Genomic DNA, 24,172 nt, shown 5'->3' on the forward strand with positions numbered 1-24,172 from the left:
CCCTGAAGTCTTTGCACAAATGTTATTTTCTCTTTGAGATGTTTCCCAACTCTCTTATTTAAAATTGTAGTCCTGATTTCACTGCACCATGTATTCTTCATAGTACTTGCTACCCTCTAGCCTAATAGGCAATTTAGTGATTTATTAAGTATATTATCTTACCCTAGCCAACTAGCATATGAGCTCCATGAGGGCAGGGATTTTTGTTCTATTCATTGATGTAATAATATCCCAGTGTCTGTCACATATCAGGTATTCTATAGTGATTCAGCAGTGAATAAATCATGATTATCTGCATGTGGTTTCTAGACCAGAGCTTTGCATTATTTCTTTGAGATACTGCTTTTTATTTTATTGTATTCATTTTCTCTTTTCCCTAGCACCATGTTATGAGAACTGGCAAGCATATAGCAAAGTTGAAGGAATTTTACACTGCACATCTGTGTGCCTACCACCAATCATATCAGTCACATTTTACTAGATTTTATCACATGTAGCTCACCCTCCACCCACTGCTGCTAAGTCACTTCAGTCGTGTCCAACTCTGTGTGACCCCATAGATGGCAGCCCACCAGGCTGCCCCGTCCCTGGGATTCTCCAGGCAAGAACACTGGAGTGGGTTGCCATTTCCTTCTCCAATGCATGAAAGTGAAAAGTGAAAGTGAAGTCATTCAGTCGTGTCTGACTCTTAGTCCAGGGGTCCCATGGACTGCAGCCCACCAGGCTCCTCCATCCATGGGATTTTCCAGGCAAGAGTACTGGAGTGGGGTGCCATTGCCTTCTTCACTCCACCCACTAATCCATTATTTTTCATGCATTCAGAGTAAATTTTAGACTTAAGTATGCTTTCCCCTACATACGTGAGCATGTACATCATTAACTAGAACTCATTATTCAGTCTTTTTCTTTTTATAAAAAAACTTATAGTGAAATGACATACTTGTAAGTGAACATTTGCTGAGATTTGACAAATGTATACATTTTTGTAACTCAAGCCTTTATCTAGATACTGAACATATCCATCACTCCAGGATGTTCTCTTATGCTCCTTCCCAATCAACCCTAACTCCCACGCAGAGGCAACTGCTGAGACCCTCCCTAGGGATACTGGGGGCTAAAGCAAAAGGAAAAAAATTTAACAGTTGATTTTTCTCCCAGAACTTTAAAGCAGGTGAAAACCATTGTAAAAAAAAACGAAAAGTAGGTATATTAAAACTCAAAATATTTTGTTTAAAATTTTATTTATACAAAAAACAATCTATAATTTTTACTTTCCTGGTTCTAATGGAAACAAACCCATCAATAAGATTTCTAATGTTACTACTTGTATGAGATGCTACTTTAAAGCAAAAGAATAATTCCACTGCTGTTGAAAACTTGGAAACTCCATATTGGACCAAATTAAACTGGTTACCACAGGATTTCAACCTTATAACATGCTAATACAATTTCCAATCTCTATTGGCAAAGTGCATATCAAGTGCAACAAATCTGACCTTTTTTTTTTGCCATGTAATTCTTTTTTTTCTTGAATCATCTTGGATGACTAATGTTTTTGAGCGCTCATTTTGGGAAATATATATTTTTAGATCTCTTTCTCTCCTTTCCTTTTGGGAGATTCATTTCTTTGTCAGATGAATTTCAATTAATTTAAATTCTTCACTCCAAGAATGATAATGATTTCTTTGTTTCATGTGCTGAAGAATATTGTTTGAAACAATATTATTTCTGTTATAATATTGAGACAGTCTCTATTATTTTCCCCTTTCTTTGGCTTATCTTTTCTAGATTCTGGTTATGTTAAAACTGTCCTAAATGAGTTCTATTCTCTTTGAAAATTAATTCTTTCTTGCACTTATATATTTTTATTATGTGGAATAATTCTTGCTAAAGCTTTCTCAACATTCAGAGTTGGCATTTTGGGGGTGATGGTGCAGTGTTTGTAGGCATGCATAGTGAGAGGAGGAAAGCCTTGTGAAATGTGTGTTCTTGAGTTCAAATGAGGATAGAACCAGGATGTAAGAGAAGACTGGGCTGGAGTTAAGAAAAGTAAAAGAAATAGAAAACAGAGGAAATAAAAGAAGTGTTGAAGTGATTGAAAAATATTTTTTAAAAAATTAGAGCAGAAAGAAAACAGAAAAGTGGAGAAAGGACTTTAAAGAGAAAAAAATAAAAAGGAAATAAATAAAACAAACATTTGTTGAGTACCAACCATGTCCCAGACTTTGTGTTAGTTAGACTCTGAATTAGACATTGTGTGTATGTGTGTGTGTGTGTGTGTGCACGCGCGTTCAGTGGCAGACATATTCTTTCCCACTGTACCACCTGGGAAGCCCTGAATCAGGCATTGCCATCAGTAATTTATATATGAACCAACTGGTCATTTAAGTAATCGTATGCTTCCCAAACTTTTCTGGTTTTGTTACATACAGAATATTTGAATGGCACTTGAAATTAATCATAGACCACTAACGAGGCATTTTGTGGCTCTGTATCCCCATCTATTTTGATGGTTCACAGAATCAACATTTCTGCAAACTGCATTCTCAGTCCAATTAGTTGACAGGATGTAAAGTAACCTATCCAAGGTCACACACTTTGGAAGTGACAAAACTAGAGTTTGAATTCAAACTCTTAAAGCCCATAGCCTGTCTTTTTTCAACAGCCCTAAGACTGTAAAGATGAAAAATGCATGATCCTTGCTTGAGGAACTTATAGCCTAGTAGGATAAAATAGATATAGTAGAAAAAGAACTATGTCTAGATCTCAAGTTATTAGGAAAAGTGAAGAGAAAAGCAATATTCAATGTGGTTTTCAGGAATGAATAGGAGTTTGCAGACAGGATATAAATGCAAGAGAGAGAAGGAATTTTAGGCAGAGGGAAACTGATATGCAAAGTCATTGAGCTGCAGGAGATGGAGATGTTGGCATGTTAGCAGAGTAGCAAATTGCTGACATGAGTTTGAGTAAACTCCGGGAGTTGGTGATGGACAGGGAGACCTGGCGTGCTGCAGTTCATAGGGTCGCAAAGAGTCGGACACGACTGAGCGACTGAACTGAACTGAACTGAACTGAACTGAGATCTGGCTGCATTCCTGAGCCAGGAAGGGAAGCCAAGGGAGACGTTGGGGCTGAGTCAGCTGGGAGTGAGGGTGGGAAGGTGGTGGATTTACTACAGAAATGACAGTGGGGAGAAGCAAGAGTGACAGAGTCAAAGTATTTTGTGATACAGAATCGGCCAATTTAGTGACTTTCTAAGAATCGTGAATAAAGGACGACTGTGGTTTATGTCTTGGTTTCCTTGGAGGATAATGTTTCATCATGGAATTGCTGAAACAGGGAAATCTGGAGGAAGAGCAGGTTTCAACAAGAAGGACAAGAAGTTTGATACTGGCCTTGGTGATTCTGAGGTACTTTTATTTCACTTGAGGAAGATTTGTATCTTGCCGACATGTGGAAGTCTAAGAGATCAGTTTAGGGTAAGTGGGGGTAGAATTAGTTATTCTCTCCTTGGTTTGTATCTCTTTTTAAAAATATTTCTTTCTAAACTACACTAACAGTGCTGCCTGTGAACTTAAGCAGATACTTTGAGACAGGTAAAAAAAATCCTCCAACTGGTAGAGTGTGTTCTCCACAGTAAGTTTAGTAGTGATGATCACAGTTTCCTCTTCAACACTGACCTTCAAGCCTTGGAGAACTGCAGCCTAAGAATTATCCAGATAGACTTCTGTTATCTCAGGAAGAGATATAAGTTAATTAAAAGTAATTTTAAGTTAATATACATATTTTTTAGTTAACATTAATAATTAATATTTATACAGCCCTAAGATGAGCCAGGCACTTATTTTATTAATAAATTATTTGAATTTATTAAGTCATTCAATTCTCACAGAAATGCTGTTTAATGAGGAGTTATGTAGCTTCCCCAGACCCATGATGCATTCAGTTCTTGGGAATTGGGTGCTAAGTTTCCAGCAGTTTCTGACATTTGATCCAGTGAACCTGAGGCCATGAGGTGTTGCTCTCCCTCCCTCAGATTACATCTAGAATTTTATTTTGCACTTGTTCCCGATTTGCTTTTCAAAAATTTCATTATCCTTTTATTATAGTTTAGCCATTGTTAGTGACTTGGTAATGTTTCAGGTCATTCCTGTTCTCCAAGGGATACATTTTCTTCACATTCCTTAGTTCAGCCATCATGTTAAAGATTGGAGAGTTCTGCTTCCAGGAAGCTGGAGTACACGTATTTTCCCCTATTCCTCCTATTAAGTACAAATAAAAATCGTGTATATGTATATATAATAAGAATACTCTGAGTGGTAGAGATAAGAAGATAGAAGGTAGGCCGATTAGGGACCTTGGGACCCAATGAACAACATGGTAATAAGTTGCTATTTTCCCTGGGGTTTTCTTTTTGCTTCATGTATCTTAGAACTGAAGAAGCAGGCAACCCAGAGATGACAGTGGGTACAAATTAAAAAAAAAAAAATCCTCAACAGAATTCTGTTCTCTTTTGCCAACATACCAGGAAAAGGATACCCTAGCACGACATAAAACTTTTCAAAAATAGCTGCTTTAACTCTAGGCAGACAACAGAGAAAATCTATGGACCTATCCACAGTCATGCCAACGAAGTCCAGATTTTTGTCTTGCTGAGGCTTTAGTGAGATACTGCAAAACCCCACTGGGATAATATCAGAAAGGACCAAATAAGTGATAAGAACTTTTAGCTTCACTTTGGTTCCCTTGCCCTCTCTACTGTGTCAGTGGAGACCACACAGGAAGTGTGGCCTTCCAAATTCATCTGGCAATAATAAGGTCCTCCTCCCTCTTCCCACTGGGCTGGTGTGACATTCTTAAAACCAAGGAATTTTTTACCAGCAGATCTACCCTAAAAGAATAGCTAAAGAAAGTTCTCTAGACATAAAGGAAATAATGAAAACTTGGAACATCAGGAAGGAAAAATGAACATGATAAACAAAAATATAAATAAAATAGACTTCCTTTCTTCATCTGAGTTTTCTAAATCATGTATGATCATTTGACAAAATTTATAATTCCTTCTGATGGGGTTCTAGACATATGTAGAAGAAATATTTAAGACAATTATAAATTCAGGAGGGTAAAAAGATGTTAAGGGAGATGAGATTCCTATAATTCACTTGAACTGGTTAAATGACACTGCCATGAGTATGTGATAAGTTATGTATATATAATGGAATACCTAACATAACCACTTAAAAAGTTGTATAAAATATACATTCAACAGCACTATAGATAAAATGAAATTCTAAAACATGTTTAAGTAACCCACAAGAAGACATGATTAAGAAAACAGAGAAATTAAAACCAAACATAAACAAACCAAACAGAAAATAAAAAATAAAATGACAATCTTAAGCCCTAGCATATTTTTTGTTCAGTTCAGTTGCTCAATCGTGTCCAACTCTTTGCGACCTCATGAATTGCAGCATGCCAGGCCTCCCTGTCCATCACCAACTCCTGGAGTTCACTCAGACTCACGTCCATCAAGTCAGTGATACCATCCAGCCATCTCATCCTCTGTTGTCCCCTTCTCCTCCTGCCCTCAATCCCTCCCAGCATCAGAGTCTTTTCCAATGAGTCAACTCTTCGCATGAGGTGGCCAAAGTACTGGAGTTTCAGCTTTAGCATCATTCCTTCCAAAGAGATCCCAGGGCTGATCTCCTTCAGAATGGACTGGTTGGATCTCCTTGCAGTCCAAGGGACTCTCAAGAGTCTTCTCCAACACCACAGTTCAAAAGCATTAATTCTTCAGTGCTCAGCCTTCTTCACAGTCCAACTCTCACATCCATACATGACCACAGGAAAAACCATAGCCTTGACTAGATGGACCTTTGTTGGCAAAGTAATGTCTCTGCTTTTGAATATGCTATCTAGGTTGGTCATAACTTTCCTTCCAAGGAGTGAGTCTTTTAATTTCATGGCTGCAGTCACCATCTGCAGTGATTTTGGAGCCCCCAAAAATAAAGTCTGGCACTGTTTCCACTGTTTCCCCATCTATTTCCCATGAAGTGATGGGACCGGATGCCATGATCTTCATTTTCTGAATATTGAGCTTTAAGCCAACTTTTTCACTCTCCTCTTTCACTTTCATCAAGAGGCTTTTGAGTTCCTCTTCACTTTCTGCCATAAGGGTGGTGTCATCTGCATATCTGAGTTTATTGATATTTCTCCCGGCAATCTTGATTCCAGCTTGTGTTTCTTCCAGTCCAGCATTTCTCATTATGTACTCTGCATGTAAATGTTCCAAATGCATTAACCAAAAGACAGAGATCAGCATTATAGAATATGACCTAGTTATATGCTAGCTATAAGAAACTCACTTCAAATATAGTGATATGTTGGTGGTGTTGTTCAGTTGCCCAGTCACTTCTGACTTTGCAACCCCATGAACTGCAGCACACCAGGCCTCCCTGTACCTCACCATCTCCTGAAGTTTGCCCAAGTTCATGTCCACTGCATCAGTGATACCATCCAGCCAGCTCATCCTCTGACAGCTTCTTCTCTTCCTGCCCTCAATCTTTCCCAGCATCAGGGACTTTTCCAGTCAGTCAGCTGTTCACATCAGATGACCAAATACTGGAGTTTCAGTTTCAACATCAGTCCTTCTGTCGAGTATTCAGGGTTGATCTCCCTTAAGATCGACTGGTTTGCTCTCCTTGCTGTCCAAGGGACACTCAGGAGCCTTCTCCAGCACCACAGTTAAAAGGCATCAATTCTTTGGTGCTTTACCTTCTTTATGGTATAGTTCTCACAACCATACTTGACCACTGGGAAGACCATAGCCTTGACTATATGGATCTTTGTCAGCAGAGTAAATGTCTCTGTTTTTCAACACACTGTCTAGGTTTGTCAAAGCTTTCCTGCCAAGAAGCAAATGTCTTCTGATTTCATGGCTACAGCACCATGCACAGTGATTTTAGAGCCTAAGGAGAGGAAATCTGTCACTATTTCCATCTTTCCCCCCTCTATTTGCCATGAAGTAATGGGGCTGGATGCCATGATCTTATTTTTTTTTTTTTAATATTTAATTTTAAGCAAGCTCTTTCATTCTCCTCCTTCATCCTCATCAACAGGCTCTGCCGGGGTCCAGCCCTGGTGGATCCAGGGAATTCGAAGCGGGGACGGCATCGGCGAGGATCAGGAAACAACTGCTTAATTAAACTTTAATTAAGGATATAAAGAGTAATGGAATAAGGATAGCTCAGTGAGGAAATTCAGTGGAGAAAAGAGGCTGAATAATTCACCCAGAAGGTAAGAGAAAGAACGACATGGTGAGACCAAGTTTCGGTGAACAAAGCCCGCACTTTATTTTCCAAAGTAGTTTTTATACCTTAAGTTATGCATAGAGGATAATGGGGGAAGGGGTAGAGTCATGCAGCAAGCCAGGCTTTCTTCCTGCAAACTTATCATATGCAAAAGCTTAGGTGATTTGCATCATCTTCTGGCCCGGAGGCCTGTTAACATTTTAAGACCCTTTCTTCAGAAAACTTATTTTTCTCTAAAGGTGATTGGTCAGGAGCCACCCTCCAAAAGCATTAGATAAAGTTGCATTCCTACAGAGCAAAGGTTTGGTGGCCTATAACAAGAAAAAGAATTAACTCAAGGGTCCCAGGTTACAAACATTAAAGCTACTATTTACACCAATTATATTAATCAATACACTGCCAGGGGCACAGCAGGTAAGGGATATGGAAACTTAGCAGCAAACATTGGCCCAACAAGTGAAAATCCCTTCACCAATACAATTTCTAATCAATCTTTTAACTACTCAAAAGAATCTGTGTTTAGACAGTTTAGAACATCTCCTGCCTCTCACAGTTGGGAGGCTCTGAGCAATCACATGTGGCCAGAAAAACCTATTCAGGCAGGCTAGAGGACTTCCAAGGGAGTTTGTAGGTTGAACACTGTCACACCCAGGAATTATTAACTGGAGCTGTAAGCTAACTCTTTTTTCAGAGAGAGGTAGTGGGGGACAGCCCCCCGTAAAGTCAGAGGTGTAGGTGAAAGCACAAGCAGAAAGTAGGCAGACTCTGGTTTTGGGTGTAAATGCTCGAGAATTTCCAGGGGGACTCTTGAGGCTTGATCCCGCCTTTGCGTGTGCCGAGCCTCCTTCCTCATGACCTTTGGCTCCCGGCAGTGATAGAATTCCAGTTGAGCTATTCCAGATCCTGAAAGATGATGCTGTGGAAAGTGCTGCACTCAATATGCAATATGCACTCAATATGCAATATGCTGGCTCCCGGCAAGGCTCTTTAGTTCCTCTTTGCTTTCTGCCATTAGAGTGGTATTATTTGTATATTTAAGGTTGTTGCTGTTTCTCCCACCTATCTTGATTCCAGCTTGTAACTCATCCTTCCTGGCATTTCTCATGATGTGCTCAGCATATAGATTAAACAAACAGGGTGACAGCAGACAGCCCCGTCTTAGTCCTTTCTCAATCTTGAACCAATCAGTTGTTCCATACAGGGTTCTACTGTTGCTTCTTGACCCGCATAGTGATATAAGCAGGTTGAAATTAACAGGATATAATGTTTACCATATACTTACATATAAGGTAAACATTAACGAAAGAAATATATATATTTATATATATATTTATGTATATGGTAAACATTAATCAAAGAAAACTTGGGTGGTTATATTAATATCAGATAAACTGGGCTTCAGAGCAGAGAAAATTACTAGAGACAGAGAGGGTCATTATGTAGAGTAAAAGGGTCATTTCACCAAGAAGATATTCATTTAAATATGTATGAAGCAAATGATAGAGCTGAAAATATGGAAGCAAAACATGATAGAACTAAAGCAAGAAATAGATAAATCTACAATTATAGTTAAAGGCTCCAATACCTTTCTCTCACTAATCGATAGAACTAGTTAGAAAATCATCAAAGATATAGAACTCAACAACCCAATCAACCAACAGGATCTTAATATTTAGAGAACATTCCACCCTAAAACAGTAAAAAATAAAATTTTCAGGTGTCTATAGAACTTATATCAATATAGATCATATCTGAATATATAATAAAAGCTTCAACCAATTTAAAAATAATAGAAATTATACAGATGTAGTTCTGATCAAAACAGAATTAAACTAGAAATGGATAACAGAAGGAAAATAGGAATCTCTAAATAGTTGAAAAAAATACACTTTTGATCCAGGGGTCAAAGAGGAAATCACAAGGAAAATTAAAAAAAATACACTGAACTGAATAAAAGTGAAAATGCAATGTGTTTGTGGGACACAGCTAAAGTAGTTCTGAGAGGGAAATTTATAGCACTAAATGTATACATTAGAAAAGAGAAAATGTCTTAAATCAATACTCTTAACTCCCACTTCAAGAACCTAGAGAAAGAAAATAAAAATAAACCCAGAGTAAACAGCTGAACAGAAACAATTGATTTTGTAGGCTGACTAAAAAACAATGTTTTATTCAGAATTGTTCCTATTAAAGAATATGTTGAAAAGAAACATATTTCTGGTCTTCAAAATGCCATTTCCCAATTAAATGATAATCATAAGAAAATTAATTTAAAATGAATTTTAAAATGATTGTTACTATGATGATTAAGATAATGATTACTTACGATGACATTTTTTTCAGCAATAAGCAAACATCTGTGGAACTAAGTCAGTAAGGATGAATCAGCATTTTTCTTTCTCCTTTGATTAATCCAAATTCATCTTATATTAAAGAATATTTTAGTAATGAGCTTGAGCTAGTATTTAGAGGATAACTAAGTTGTTCTCATGTTCATTTCCTTGTTTGTGTAATCAGGAGCAGAAAATTATCTTTACCAGTGGTTCTCAACATTGATTGCAAATTAGAATCATTTAGAGAGCTTTAAAATATACTGATGCCAGGATTCCACCCAGGGAGATTCTGATTTAATTGGGCTGTAACAAGAGTTCTCAAAATTTGGTTTCAGACCTGCAACAGCATCAGCAACACTTGGGAACTTGTTAGAAATGTAGGTTCACAGACCTCACCCTAAATTTAGCAGTCTGTGTTTTCTAACAAGCACTTCCGCTGATTCAGAGGCAGTGTTTCTTAAACAAGTTCACAAACATCTCCTGGGAACTCTTCCATAAATACAGATTTTGACTCATGTTCTGATATGGGGGTTGAGATTATTATTAACAAACTCCCATGGGAACTGTAGGATGCTAGTAGTTTACTGCAATTTGAATAACGAAGGTCTATAGGACATCTGGACATTTGCATTTCTAAACATTTCCCAAGTGGGATTGCAGCTGAAGTTGAGAACAACTAGTCTAGATAGCTCTACCTGAAACTTCCAATAACCCATGAAACTTGAATAATCTTCCCTGGTTTTTTTGTCCCTGGGTTTGTGGAGTCATTGAAGAGTGCATAACTCTTATTCTCCTTAAAGTATTGGTCACTGAGTTTAAGTTTCTACTTAGTTGCCTAAGAAGACAGTTTGTGATGATTTTATCTCTGATTTTCTACAACCAATGTTGAACACCCTGATTTCTATTTCTATCTTATACCACTACACCCCCACCATCAACATTTGCCTGACACACCATCTTTCTAGGTTCTCCTCTTCATTCAGTTCAGTTCAGTTGCTCAGTCATGTCTGACTCTTTGCAACCCCATGGACTGCAGCACTCCAGGCCTCCCTGTCCATCACCAACTACTGGAGTCCACCCAAAATCATGTCCATTGAGTCAGTGATGCCATCCAACCATTTCATCCTCTGTTGTCCCCTTCTCCTCTGGCCTTCAATCTTTCCCAGCATCAGGGTATTTTCCAGTGAGTCAGTTCTTCGCATCAGGTGGCCAAAGTATTGGAGTTTCAGCTTCAGCATCAGTTCTTCCAATGAATATTCAGGGCTGATTTCCTTTACAATTGACTAGTTGGATCTCCTTGCTGTCCAAGGGACTCTCAAGAGTTTTCTCCAACACCACAGCTCAAAAGCATCAATTCTTTGGCGCTCAGCTTTCTTTATAGTCCAACTCTCATATCCATACATGACTACTGGAAAAACCATTGCTTTGACTAGATGGACCTTTGTTGGCAAAGTATGTCTCTGCTTTTTAACATGCTGTCTAGGTTGGTCATAACTTTTCTTCCAAGGAGCAAGCGTCTTTTAATTTCATGGCTGCACTCACCATCTGCAGTGATTTTGGAGCCCCCCAGTCTGTCACTGTTTCCATTGTTTCCCCATCTATTTGCCATGACGTGATGGACCAGATGCCATGATCTTAGTTTTCTGAATGTTGAGCTTTAAGCCAACTTTTTCACTCTCCTCTTTCACTTTCATCAAGAGGCTCTTTAGTTCTTCTTCACTTTCTTCCATAAGGGTGGTGTCATCTGTGTATCTGAGATTATTGATATTTCTCCCAGAAATCTTGATTCCAGCTTGTGCTTCATCTAGTCCAGCATTTCTCATGATGTACCCTGCATATAAGTTAAATAAGCAGGGTGACAGTATATAGCCCTGACATCCTCCTTTCCCAATTTGGAACCAGTCTGTTGTTTCATGTCCAATTCTAACTGTTGCTTCCTGACCTGTATACCGATTTCTCAGGAGGCAGGTCAGGTGGTCTGGTATTCCCATCTCTTTAAGAATTTTCCACAGTTTGTTGTGATCCACACAGTCAAAGGCTTTGGCATAGTCAATAAAGCAAAAGTAGATGTTTTTCTGGAACTCCCTTGCTTTTTCAGTGATCCAACAGATGTTGGCAATTTGACCTCTGGTTCTTCTGCCTCTTCTAAATCCAGCTTGAACATCTGGAAGTTCACAGTTCATGTACTGTTGAAGCCTGGCTTGAAGAATTTTTGAGCATTACTTTGCTAGTGTGTGAGATGAGTGCAATTGTGCCATAGTTTGAGCATTCTTTGGCATTGCCTTTCTTTGGGATTGGAATGAAAACTGAACTTTTCCAGTCCTGTGGCCACTGCTGAGTTTTCCAAATTTGCTGGCATATTGAGTGCAGCACTTTCATAGCATCATCTTTTAGGATTTGAAATAGCTCAACTGGAATTCCATCACCTCCACTAGCTTTGTTCATAGTGATGCTTCCTAAGGCCCAGTTGACTTCACATTGCAGTATGTCTGGCTCTAGAGGAGTGATCACTATACAAAAAAGATCTCTTCATTACCAGTTAAAAATTAGCTAATGAGATAAACCAATGATTCCAATATATTGTGAGAGGGTTAAACCTCTCCCCTATAAGGTAACATTCATTGGAATATTCCTTGAAAGGACTGATGCTGAAGTTGAAGCTCCAATACTTTGGCCATCTGATGTGAAGAACTGACTCACTGGAAAAGTCCCTGGTGCTGGGAAAGATTGAAGGCGTGAGGAGAAAGGGACAACAGAGGATGGGATAGTTGGATGGCATCACTGACTCGATGGACATGAGTTTGAGCAAGCAAGGTGTTGATGATGGACAGGGAACCCTGGTGTGCTACAGTCCATGGGGTCACAAAGAGTTATACATGACTGAATGACTGAACTGACTGAAGTTAAGGTAACATGGATCTTAAAACCATCTTATGAGTTAGTACCTTGAGAATAATGTCTTTAGAGCATCTCTTCTCAATTCTCACATTCTAATGAATATACTTACCTCGTATTCTGATTTTATCAAAAATACCCATGCAATGATAACTGCAACCCTACACGCCAAGTCAGATATTTCCTTGGATTTCTCAAAGTTGCCTCAAACTCAGCATACCCAATATAGAGCTCATCTTCTCAACTACATCTCCATCTCTCTCTGCATCCCCTATCACAGTGATAAGTAACAAACTGGGGAGTCATCTTGAACCCTTTCCCCTTTGTTCCACTCCAAGTGGAACAGTTCCATTTGTCAGAGTCTGTGGATCCTGTCATTCTTAAATCCATGTGCTTTCACCCATTATCACTGTCACTACTCTGGTTCAGGTCTTCTTCATCTTTTCAATTGCAGTGTTCTGCCTTATTTCTTTGCCTTCAGCCTGGCCTTCTCATATCTATTTTCTATGTAGCATCCAGAGTGTTATTGCTCTTGCCACTTCTCATCTCCAAAATGCTTCAGTGATCGTACATTAGTCTCAGAATTAAGTCTAAACTATTTAATATGACTTAAAAATCATTACGGAGAAGGCAATGGCACCCCACTCCAGTACTTTTGCCTAGAAAATCCCATGGACGGAGGAGCCTGGTAGGCTGCAGTCCATGGGGTCACTAGAGTCGGACATGACAGAGCGACTTCACTTTCACTTTTCACTTTCACGCATTGGAGAAGGAAATGGCAACCACTCCAGTGTTCTTGCCTAGAGAATCCCAGGGACGGGGAAGCCTGGTGGGCTGCCATCTGTGGGGTCGCACAGAGTTGGACATGACTGAAGTGACTTAGCAGCAGCAAAAATCATTAATGACTCAGTGCTTTGCATACTTCTTTTGGAATTCTCTCCATTTTGAACTTGATGCATTTTTCCATAAGAACCATTTTCTCTGTAGGTTTCAAGCCTTTGCATAGGTGATGCCTTTACTTAGAGTGTCTTTTCATTCTTCCATGTACCTAAGTCTCCGTTTTGCTAAGTTACCACCTCTAAACAGTTGCTTTCCTTGATCCCACCTCTTTTAAGGCTGAGATTCAACCCTTTTATTATCCTTGGTGTTACAGTTATCATGACTGAATTCTAATCCCCTCTTTACTGGTTTATTTTCCTGAATACTTCCTTAAAAAGTAAGGCTTATTTCATTCACCACTGTTACTTTAGCCTTAAGCCCAGTGTCTATTTTAGAGTCTAGCTCAATAAATGTTAATAAATAAAATTCCCAGTAGTATGAAGAAAGGAGCTTGCCATGGAAAATCAGTGAAAGAAAGGTAGGTGGAACTCTTAGGAAGACACAAGCCACATTAGAGGTGACAGTTTGTGTTCATTACAGTTCTCAGCTTCTTATAACAGAGTACAGGGGGGAAATGTACCTAAAGTAAGTGGAGAAGGAGTATTCTAGTTAGGCTGAATGGCATATTTTCTTCTTCCAAGATATCATTATTATATTTTTTAAAGACCTTACAATTGAATTGTTTATTTACTTGTAGCAGTTTTTTTTTTTTTTTCTAGGTTCTATTTCCTTCTAGAATCAGATGGGGGATTCTGGTTAACTGACACAATTCCACGTTCTGAGTTCTCATTCTTTTTTCCTACTTCAGTTCCGAGGTTGCTTATAGTGAATTGCCCAATATACATCTTATAAGCAGTAGGTCAGAAAAGAATGCAGTTCCTTCAGGTTATGGAGCTCTTCTTTGGTGAAGAGTGACCCTAAGGTATTCTAAAAGATCTGAATGTCTATGGGACCCCTTTTTCCAGGAATCTATGCTTCTAAAGTTTGAAGGAGATAATAGGTTTAAAAGAATGCAGTGCAGTTCCTACATACATATTTACCAAGGGAAATTTTGTGACATAAACCAAAGTTTAGGAGATAAACAGTGAATGAAGATGCATATAGATTGGCAACAGACACTCTAGCTCTGCATCTCCAGGGTTCTTCAGAATTCTGCATTCAAGAGGCCATCTGGGTTTCACAGCATCTCCTGACTTCTGTTTCAGAAGGTCAACTGCTTTAGCAATCTGCAGCACAGTTTTGATGCTGATGCATGTGGAGGGTCGATGGTCCCTTTCTAGACCACATTGTAGTGCAAATTAATGCTAACTTGGGAAGTAGATGTACTCATTCCTGCTCCTGTGCCTTTCCTCATGCACTTTCACCCAGGAATTGAACTCAAATCCATCTCTTCATTCTACATCTCCTTTGCTTATCTCAATATTATTTTTCAGGATTCAGCTCATTTCATTTTCCCCTGCAGTTAGGACATAGATCGTGGTCTCTGGGAGCTTTGCCATACTTTGTGCCAGTCTCTTAAATTAGTTTATGTTGTTTTACTTTATACATAAAAGTATGACCTCTTGCAGCTTATAACTCAGTCTGAGGCCACTCAAGTACCATGCTTCATTTGCAGTGACATGTCAAGCTGTTTGGATCATATTTCTCAGTGTCTTACCGAATACCAGCTTAGCACAGGCAAGACTTGAGGCTATCAGAACATAGAACATTCTACTGGTATTTTCTGGCCTTTATAATTATTGTATAGGGCTTTTTTTGGGGGGGAGGGTGGGGATTAGGCAACTCTGCTGTCATGTAACTCATCAATTTTCCTTTCACCCAGTTTGGGAATGTGAAAGAAAGATTTAGAAGGTGAAATTAGAGGACTAAAAGTTAGGAGAAACTGGTTAATTTCTTTGTCCCTTTAATTCCCAGTTATAAGAAAGAAATTTGATCAATTATATTTCTCCTGTCTTGATCTCAGTGTTCGGTAGCTTAAAAACCATCAGCACCTAATTCCCGTGCCTGGCACATGAGAAAGGCTTTCAATAAATACCTGCTGAAAAGGTGTATCACTCTAGGGAGAGTGGCTTATAAAAAATAAGTTACCACATACTAAAATGGAAATAACATTAATAGTCTCCCTGCCAACTGGTCACTATTACATCTTTGATTCTCTTTGGTATCCTGCAATCAGTAAAAATAAGTGTTTTTGAAGAATCTTATGAGAAATGCGTCTATGTTCTTGTTTGGCAAGCTAAAGTTTTGGGTAGGAATATATTCCAATAATAAAGAATGATGTAGAAATCTTTATGTGGTAAGCATTTAAATAGAAGATGGCATTTTAAACCTAAGTCCAGAGTTACTATTTCAGACCTGTGCATGGGGACCTTAATGAAAATGATAAGCAGAGACCCCACTGAAAAACTCTTGACCTGTCATTCCTTACCATGTCATGAAAAAGCCAAAAAACTCTTCACTGAATTAGCCTCCTAGGTGACCTTCTCCTCGAAATAGAGCTCTGAGCCCATGAGATGCAGTGGCATTTTATATGCTAGTGGCATTAATTTCTGGACTTCTCCCCACCACCCCCAGCACGTAGCTCATTTAACAGAAACATTGATTAAAAGAATCTGCAAAATGAAAAAGTAAAATAATAAAGTTGAAAAATATATTATAGTTTTAAAAATATGTTATTATAGTCATGACTATGAAATATTATTCTGATCTGAATGATGCAAACTGTTCAGTTTTTATGCTTTAAATGATATTTATTACCAATACTTTGTTACTTGAATTTGAACATTCAAGAATGAGATGATATATCAGTGAGTTCTCTAGGCTCATACTTCCCAGTTTATGCTATTGTGCATTGGTATCCTAAAGTATATCACTTTTAAAAGTTTTTTTCTTATGATTAAAAAAGTAACTCAATTGCAGTGACCTTCTGGAGATATGACTCCTTATTTTCCTATCTCCAAACCAGCTTCTCAGCCTTGCTTCCTTGTCTTGGTTAATGGTGTATTTTACCTTCCAGTCACCAATGGCTAGAAAACTCAGCTTGAGCTAGGATTCTCCTCTCTCCTTGTGGACCACTAACTCAAAGGTGATTTCCCTTTGGCGTGTGTTCTACATCTGAACCTTGTGTCCAGTTTCACTGTTCCCGCTTCAGTTCAGCTCCTCAGATAACCACCTTTTGCCTTCTGAATAAGCCTTTATTCTCTCCTACTTCAACTCATCTCCTAGAATGTCATAGGACAAATGTTGACTTTGCTATTTTTTTGCTCAAAAACTCTTAGTAGTTCCTCATTCCCTCCAAAAAGTATGATAAGCAAAATTTGACTCAGGAATGTCCACAGTGGGATTGTTAATAAAGGCAAAACCTTAGAATCAGCATAGATTATTTGGCCTAAAGGTGTTGTTTTTGAGGAATTTTTGAAAGAATTTTGAATGTTTAAAAAGGTGCAATGGAGTAGGGTATAACATTGAATATATCAAACCATGGTAAAAAATATTCTTGTGTATGTTGATGTTACTAGTGGTTACCTCTGAATGGCCTAGTTATGGGGAATTTTTCTTTTTGGCAAATGTAAAATTTTTTCAGCTATGAATGTGTATTTTTAATGTATATTTTCTTTTATCTTTAAATTTTTTAAAATTTTATATTGGACTATAGATTTACAATGACGTGTTAATTTCAGGTGTACAGCAAAATGATTCAATCGTACATACTCATTGTCAAATTCTTTTCCCACTTAGATCATTACAGAATATTGAGTAGGGTTCCCCATGCTGTGTCTAGGTCCTTGTTGATTATCTGTTTTGTATATAGTTGTGTGTATATGTTAACCCCCAAATCCTAATTTATTCCCCTCCCCCCACTTTATCCTTTGATAACCGTAGATCTGTTTTCTAAGACAGTGAGTTTCATAATCAGAAAAGTTTGCTCTATCATTTGGGATCTGGAAGGGAACTTGTGACTTATTTGGTTTAGTTGCTCTTAATGTATTTCTGGACTGCAGTATTCTTTGAGGATATGATGAAGGATATAGAATTTTCTCTGAAAAATGAACATCTGTCCATAGACAAAAACTGTGGTACATAATTTTGGCAGAATTTTAGACCTCAGTTTCAGACTTTTAACAGAATGATGCTCTTATTTAGGAGATAAGAAAAAACCCAGGAGATTTGCCTCCTCTCTCACATGGGATGGGAGGAAGAGCCATGACTAGATATTGGGTTTCTAGCTTTTGCCTTGAAACTTGATATCCCATTACACCTCTCCAGATGCTCTGTAAATTGCTAAGCCTGTGAGGAACCAGGCCATGCCTGAAGAGGTTCCCCTTTACCTCTGCAGAGGGCCCTTACTGGTGGTAACCACTGCTGTTCCTGGGAGTGGCATCTCTGCCCCTCCTCCCTGAAAGCCAAAGTTTCCTTAGAGAGACCCATTGATAACCATTGATAATGTTTAAGTCATTGATAACTCCTAGATATAAGCAAATATAATGTATGTCTGAGAGCACTGCATTTAGTATCTATTATTTCCTTAACCATGTCCCCCCATACTTTATAATTTTATTGTGTGCAGGGGTGACAGAGACTTGCTTTGAGAATGATCTGTTATTTGGCAGTTTTTTTTCATCTTGGTCATGATGATGTTGGCAGGGCAGGGTGGAGGCCTCGCTCTGTGCTTGGATCACTCATTGGGCTGGATGCCACAGCAATTCCCTGCCTGGTGCCTGAACAGCCTGCACAGTGTGGGGCTAGAAAAACCTCCCTCGCCCTGGAGGTGGGTGATTCTGTCTTCTCGTAGCCTTATATTAGTCAGTAAGTGAGGAAAAAACAGCACCACCAAGAGCAACACACACACTAGAGCCATCCTTTCAATGGGGAATGAAGACTAGGTGCCCTTACTTGTTCAAAAGCCTAGCTGGGCCCAGTCAATCTTGCCATAGACTACAGATTTTACAGATAAAGGAGGTGTTTCCTTGGTGCCATAAAGCTGCAAATGCAGATATCGGAAGAGCTGTCTGATAATTTTCTGCAAGTTGTTAAGCCCTCCGCAATCTAATCTCTGCAGAGGGCCTTGAATCAAAACAGAGGAGGAAATCCAGACATTGAATAGAGGGCTTTGTAGCAGGCAGGGAATTTTTGAGTACTTCCAAGTACTGGTCCTGGGCAAGATTCATTCACAGGTGTTATAACACCGACTACTTCTGGGGTAGCTGGTGTTATCCTTATTGTTATGGGTAAGGAGATTGAGGCCTACACAGTTACTGTTTTGCCCACAGACACACAGTTAGTGAGACGAAGCTGGGTGTGTCTGCTTCCAGTTCAAGCTGTATAGTAAATAAAACATGGCTCCTGCGGTACCATATTGCTTTGGAGTATTCTAACTTTATGTGCATGTATATTTAAATATTTAATATGAGTGAAAGTGTTAGTCGCTCAGTCATGGCTGATTCTTTGTGATCCCATGAACTATAGCCCGTCAGGCTTCTCTGTCCGTGGGATTCTCCAGGCAAGAATACTCAAGTGGGTAGCCATTCCCTTCTCCAGGGATCTTCCTGACCCAGGGATCGAACCCAGGTCTCCTGCATTGCAAGCAGATTCTTTACCATCTGAGCCACCAGGGCAGCCCTTATATACTATAATCTCATTATTAAAAGCCCTCATGTACTATAATTGTGTTAATAAAAATTGAAAAATACACACTTAAGTGCATACCTGAAATAGTTCTGTCCCAACCCCAAGCACATAGAACCTGATATATGGCAGCTGGCCCTGATAAAGATTTCCTCTGTTTATTTGCCTTTTGTTAATAAAGTGTTGTATTTTTTTCTACTCTTTTTCCTTCAAGCACATTTCTAAAGTAATTAGCATCAAAATGTATATTCAGTTTTAACTTTTCTGTAGTGCTTCATTCTGTCACCTCATTTAGTGCTCTTTTTAAGGTTGTCATAAAAACATCTGTCTGGCAAAAGGAGTGGGGACTTCCCAGGTGGGTCAGAGAGTAAAGAATCGGCCTGCAATACAGGAGACGTGGGTTCGATCCCTGCTTGGGAAAGATACCCTGGAGGAGGGCATGGCAACCCATTCCAGTATTCTTGCCTGGAGAATCCTATGGACAGAGGAGGCTGGCGAGCTACAGTTCATGGGGTCACAAAGAGTCAGACACAACTGGAGCAACTGAGCACGCACATACGTATCTGGCAACAGGAGATACAGAAAGAGTCAAGCAGTCTGTAAGCAATCTGGGCAGAAACTTTAGATGGTCACAATGACACTCATGTGCTCTTTCTCAGTCCTTTTGGTATGATCAAAAGGGAAATGGTTGACACATTATCATTTGGTTTGTATCGTAGGAGAACAAAGGTATGATTTTTGGCTTCGTGTAGCATTCAGGACACAGTGTATCTGCTGACCTTCCATTTCCTCTTCATCCACAGCTCTAAGGAGACTGTCAGATGGATGTGACTTTCAGATGTCTTCCTTCTTTCTGATTTCTAATGAACTGTTTCTGTTTATTGAGAAGAATTGGGTCAGGGTCAGCAAGTGAGGACTGACTCTCATGGGATGTACGCCTGTGTGTGGACACTGTCAGAGTTCCGGAAGCAGACAGCTGGAGGCTGCCCTCCTGCCCTACCCCGTCACCTGCGAGCATCCTCCCAGGGGCGAGTCTGCACCTGCTTGTGGATGCTGTTGACCGTGTGCAGAGGAAGGAAAGGCAACAGATTAGAAAGACACTGGCTGGCACTTTGCCGTCTGGAAGCTGACCTTTTTCTTCTACAGAATTTTTATATGGCTAGACTCTTGAACTGCACGATTTCCTTCTTTATAAATCCCATGAAAATGCACTCTGATTCTTCTATGTCTCTCAAGAGTCTGCTTTCACAGGCCTCCCAGTAGCCTGCGGTGGGGAAACAAACTACACTCTTTACAAGAAATTTACCCTCTCTAAACTGTCTCATTCCTTCACACTCAGGATTGTGTTTAGAGCAGGAACGTGTCCTCCTGTTTGAGTGACAACACTGGGCTTTATCTTGTAAACATCTGCCTTTCTTCCTGTTGCATCTGGCTTCCCACTTCCTGCCTTCTGCTGCTTCTCAAGTCCCTTCCTCCTCTGTCTGCAGATGGCTGCTTCTACAAGCTGTGTGCTGTTGAGAGAAGAGGGACTGATGTTCTCTGCACCTCTGTAATCAGTTCTGTACCCGCGAACTTATGTTCACTCACATAGTGGGACTTCCTGTCTTTATTAACTTGATTAAATACAATTATCACAGAGGCTGCTTCAAAGAGCCTCTTGCCCTCCTCTTCCCTGCACAGCCCTCAGCCTGGGACGGCAGTGTCGGATCCCAGAAAGGATGCAGCCTATTTTATTTTTTCCCTTTGTCTTTTTTTTTGAAGGAGCGGGGTATTAGCGCTGCCCCTGAGACACAGAAGGGTGACGTCAATACACTTTGTATACTTGCATTATCTGCCATATAGAAAGGAGGGGAAATGGAAGAGAAAATAGAATTTTTCTGGCTCTAGGATCCCACTGACTAAGGCTTTCTGACTGAATTGTAAGTGATCTCAGCGTGGATTTTAGACTCTTTTATGTGCTCCCACTGTGTGGTAGGGCTTCCCTGGTGGCTCAGACAGTAAAGAAACTGCCTGTGATACTGGAGACCCAGGTTCGATCCCTGAGTTAGGAAGATCCCTTGGTGGAGGAAATGGCAACCCACTCCAGTATTCTTGCCTGGAGAATTCCATGGACAGAGGAGCCTTGCGGACTACAGCCCATGGGATCAGAAAGAGTCACGACTGAGTGACTAATACACACACTGTCATAAGGTTCAGATCATGTGTTACCTTGACATCTGGTAAAACTGCAAAGGCCTCACATGGCCCAAATGCAGGTCCCTCCCCGTCCCACCAGCTGTACTTCTGTGGATGATTCGTTCCAGCCAAACAGTGCTCCTCATCACGTGGACCAAGCCCAAGGCTCACTTCACCTTGAGTGGTGGGCTTTAGTTCTCTGCCAGGGGTGGGGAATTATCCAAACAAGCCAATCACATCCTTTTGTGGCAACTAGGCTTCATCTCCCCATCTTGTTACTATAAGACCCGCCTCCTATGGCCTCTGCTTTTTCATTCTGTTCCTGAGTGCCACCCCCATGTGACCCTGTGTGGCACAGAGTGTCTTCCCCTGGGCTGCGATTATATAGGACTGATGAACTGGTGTAGATCTCAGTCGTCTGCATTGGGATGGCATTCAGCCATTCCCACAGGCCTAGGGTGGGAATCCTTCCCTGACTAATGGATGAAGAAGAGGTGATCATAATACACTGCACTTACTTTTTTATTCTTAGCATATATTGAATATATTTCTACTTCACAATTATGTGTCCTGTTTCCAGTAATCCGAACAGAACAGGAAACGTTCTCATAATTTCGTGACTATATCCTTGGTGTCTAGCACAGTGATTCCTGACACTAAACAAGCATTTAATAAATATTTGTTGAATAAGTGAATGAGTGAATTCTAAGGGCCCTTTCTGGGTAAGGATTACTGTATATGCTCTCTCTTTCCAGCTATAGAGTTTTATTATTTCACAATGGGGGATGGGGTGAAGCGTGTGAGCAGGGTGCAGAGTTGCACTCTACCTTCCTGCAACCTCAGAGGTATCCCAAGGAAGCCAACGGGAAGAATGGACCCTGAAGACATAACCTTCATCCCCTGTTCACAGCTTAGTGTCAGATTGATATACTTTTGTTGAGGCAAACCTTGCCAAATGTTGCCAAAACTGGCAACCAACTATATTTCATACCTGCTGAGACATCCTGGTCCATTTGCCTAATGAAGTTGAAAAGAATTTAGTGCCTGTCTCTCTCAATTTCATTTTGCCTGGACTATTTCCCCAGTTCTTATATGTTCATGGAGAAAGCTGCTGTCGGCCAGAGAGAGGGCAGGGGTGAGGTGGATTTCTTCCATGCCACTGTTTTTGTGACTTCTTTAGCTACCACTAGGCCCAGGTGGCATCCTGTTCTCCACATACTGTGATCAAATAGTCAGCAGCCACAAAGATGGAGTCGTGGCAGGGAAATTTTGCAAATCTTACAGAACTCTGAGATTTCCCTTTGATTGTTTCCATGAAGACTTGAGCTTGAATCTGAATATCTTTTAGATCATCGGATCTTATAGGTTAGGGCTTGGCATTTTGTGCATTCCTCATTTCTACAATTTTTCTTTATCCATTGCTCTAGTCTAAGTCCCCCCATTTAAGCAGTTAAGCTCTCATCTGATCGTCACTGGGGAGCCATTGCTGCACTGATCTCTTTGTTTCCTCTTCAGAACTCCCTAACCCTTTTTATTATTTTTCACATGTAGTACCATACAGTGTGTTAATTTTGTTCATTTTTGCTTTTGGAAGCCAAGGACTTTGAGGCATTTTCTTTCATTTCCAGAGTGCCTTATCAAGTGCTGTGTTCTGTATTTATAATAGATTTTGTCAACGTTTGCTGCTTGATTGATAGCAGGAACCAAGTGGATATGCCTCCACGAGGATGAGTGTCATTTATCAGGACAACAAAACTGGTGTCAGTTTGTCTGAGTTGCACTAAATGGAGTCACAAGGCGTCCTGAGCTCTGTATGTTGAAGCAGTGGAGAAACCATGATGAATTTTATGACAAGAGCAAGTTGACCATGCAGCTTCCCAGATGTTGCTAAACTCTGCTTTCACTGTTTTGTAGGGCTCGTGTTAACTGTGTCTCAGTGCTCCTGGAGGCAGTGACCCTAGAGTTATGGCTAATTCTTGTCATTTGCCCTTTCCCTGGATTTATAATTTACTCCTGTGACATCACTGCTCTCACATATGAAAAGAGCCAGGCCTAGCAGTTGGAGCAATGGATTAGAATTTATATCGGGTGTGTGGTCACTGTTCCCCAAGTAGGAAAGGAAAAGAGGAGTGGGAAGAAAGAATGAGCCCAGTTATTATTTTTAAAGTGTCTTGGTTTCCAATAAGACAGTAGAATTTAAGGGAGTTTCCCTACTGGCTACCCTAAGAACATCTGCTGTAGCATTCTTAGTGGGACTCTCTCTCTGTGGTCCTGAACCTCATTAACAGTGGTGTTGTTACTTCACAGGAGGAAGGTGTAGCGCAGGTGGGCGTTAGCGGGGAGGTTTGTATGACCAAACCCACCTCAGCAACCGACACTAATTGGCTCCCCTGGGAAGTCCCAGAAGTTGTCAGCTGCGAAGACAGAGTTTTTGTTTATAGTTTGTAGTGATTTCCCCTCTCCTGCTTTTCCTCCAGCCCGGTCCAGACTGCCTCGTCTTCTTGCACAAATAACAAATGGTCAACCCAGGGTATAAGAAATTCGAGTCGAGGCACATCTTACTTGATTCCAACTGTGCTTTTGCTCCACTTTCCATTCTCCCCAGGGTTATCTTTTAGACGTGAGCAGATGTGAGCTCCTCCTGTCTTCCACCCTTCCCCTTATCACCACTGTTCCTGTGAACCTGTGCCTGTGGCGTGGGAGGGATTCTCACCAAGGTTTAGCTGACAAAACTAGAAAGTATTGGTGAAAAATAAGTATACATTGTCAATGTATTTATTTATTTTTTAAAGTTAATTTATTTATTTTAATTGGTGGCTAATTACAATACTGTAGTGGTTTTTGCCAAACATCGACATGAATCAGCCATGGGTGTACATGTGTCCCCCATCCTGAACCCCCCTCCCACCTCCCTCCCCATCCCATCCCTCAGGGTCATCCCAGTGCACCAGCCCT

The 24,172-nt window shown here is 40.1% G+C and overlaps 1 protein-coding gene across 11 annotated transcripts in view; it reads left to right on the plus strand.

Moving 5' to 3' along the window:
• Window positions 1-24,172, plus strand: part of PDE4D (phosphodiesterase 4D) — a 1,602,952-nt gene that overhangs the window by 238,144 nt on the left and 1,340,636 nt on the right. Inside the window, exons 1-2 of one of the 11 annotated variants that reach the window (XM_070774942.1) lie at window positions 1,764-3,479; window positions 7,119-7,296. The exons of 8 other annotated variants lie outside the window; for them this stretch is intronic. The gene's annotated coding sequence lies outside the window, so the exon portion shown is untranslated. Of the gene's footprint in view, window positions 1-1,763; window positions 3,480-7,118; window positions 7,297-24,172 lie in introns of those variants that run through there. 2 more of the 11 variants (XM_070774936.1, XM_070774944.1) reach the window with 2 other exon arrangements.

This window comes from Bos indicus, chromosome 20, assembly GCF_029378745.1.
Source record: "Bos indicus isolate NIAB-ARS_2022 breed Sahiwal x Tharparkar chromosome 20, NIAB-ARS_B.indTharparkar_mat_pri_1.0, whole genome shotgun sequence".
In the NCBI taxonomy this organism is placed as follows: Eukaryota; Metazoa; Chordata; class Mammalia; order Artiodactyla; family Bovidae; genus Bos; species Bos indicus.